Below are 1,794 nucleotides of genomic sequence, written 5' to 3'. Positions count from 1 at the left end.
AAGGCCAGTCTCGGCTTAGTTTTGCTGTGGTTAAGGGAAGACTGTATGTTCTACCAACTCCACTACAACGACAGCCACAGGAAAGAACTCTGGAAGTCTTTGGGTGAAGAACTCTGGGTGATTGTACAGAACGCCTACAACGACAGCCACAGGAAAGAACTCTGGAAGTCTTTGGGTGAAGAACTCTGGGTGATTGTACAGAACGCCTCCAAGCAGGAAGTAGTGGCTCGTCTACCATAGGTAGAAGGAGAGAGAAGGTTTGAAAACAGTGAAAGTAGTCGGCGCAGGGAGAGGAGGCTATTCACATGAACGGCTTGATGTCAATGGTGTGGCCAACGGCAGCCCCTTCGCCATGGCAGAAGAAAATGATCGATCACTGTCTTGGTTTTTGTTGTGATACCTGAGAAGCCCATGGGACCAAATCCCTTCTGCATTGCATTGCCCCTCATACCTCTTATGCTCGAATTATTGACATACACGCCTTCAAGAACAGATTTCTTTATGAAAGTTGGCACAGTATGTGTCCTCTACATGGGGAACATGCATGTTGTTCAAACAATGTGTCCTCTACATGGGGAACATGCATGTTGTAATGAATTGTTTTATAATTAATGATTCAACGTAATATAAACATCAATTCAAAACGTTCCTAAAAAGTCAAAGACTGATGACTTTTGATTAATGTTTGATAAAGATTTGGATTGTTTTGTTTTAAATAAAAGATTTATTTATATAGAATATATATATATATATATATATAGAGGACTACCTAAAGATTTCAAACTCACATGATATTTTACATATTCCTAGGTGAATCCCTTGGGCCCGCACTCTCATCCATCTTTTTAAATGAGTTTCCTAAAAGCTAAAATTAGGTGAACCGCCTTCAGACATATATAGATATATATACAAATACATATACATATATATATGTATGTATATGCATATACATATATATATATATACATATACAAATACATATACAACCATATATGTATGTATATGCATATGCATATGCATATACATATACATCTATACAAGATTAAGGGAGACTGGCCCTCCCTCCACGTGGGCAAAGGAGGGGGCCTTATTTCAAAATACCTCCCCCTCATGCAAGCGTGATGTTCACGCTACGCTTACTTTCACGCTTCCATCAGTGTCAGTTCCACGCTTCCACGCTTCCATCAGTGTCAGCTACGTTCCACGCTTCCCTGCTGCTCCACGCCTGTCGTTCCGCCTCGAGCTCCACACGGTATGTTTCTTCTGCCATTGTAAGCGAACCTTATATGATTTGTAAAGCTAATGTCTCTGCACACTGGCTGCGCCTCTCTCTCAACAGAATCTGATTCTTGCGAAGCTTGTGTCAGATTGTTGTGAGATGTATTGCTACACGTAATCAAGATATAGGTGATGGACCCACTAGATATAGCAAATAGTTAACGACTGCAGATGTTCTTCGATGCGTCCAAAGGTCCGAGTATATATATATTTATTCTATATAAATAAATCTTTTATTTAAAACAAAACAATCCAAATCTTTATCAAACATTAATTAAAAGTCATCAGTCTTTGACTTTTTAGGAACGTTTTGAATTGATGTTTATATTACGTTGAATCATTAATTATAAAACAATTCATTACAACATGCATGTTCCCCACGTAGAGGACACATTGTTTGAACAACATGCATGTTCCCCATGTAGAGGACACATACTGTGCCAACTTTCATAAAGGAATCTGTTCTTGAAGGCGTGTATGTCAATAATTCGGGCATAAGAGGTATGAGGGGCAATG

This window comes from Cibotium barometz, chromosome 50 (assembly GCF_041138505.1).
Source record: "Cibotium barometz isolate CiBa-2024 chromosome 50, ASM4113850v1, whole genome shotgun sequence".
In the NCBI taxonomy this organism is placed as follows: Eukaryota; Viridiplantae; Streptophyta; class Polypodiopsida; order Cyatheales; family Cibotiaceae; genus Cibotium; species Cibotium barometz.
This window is presented reverse-complemented; position numbering follows the sequence as displayed.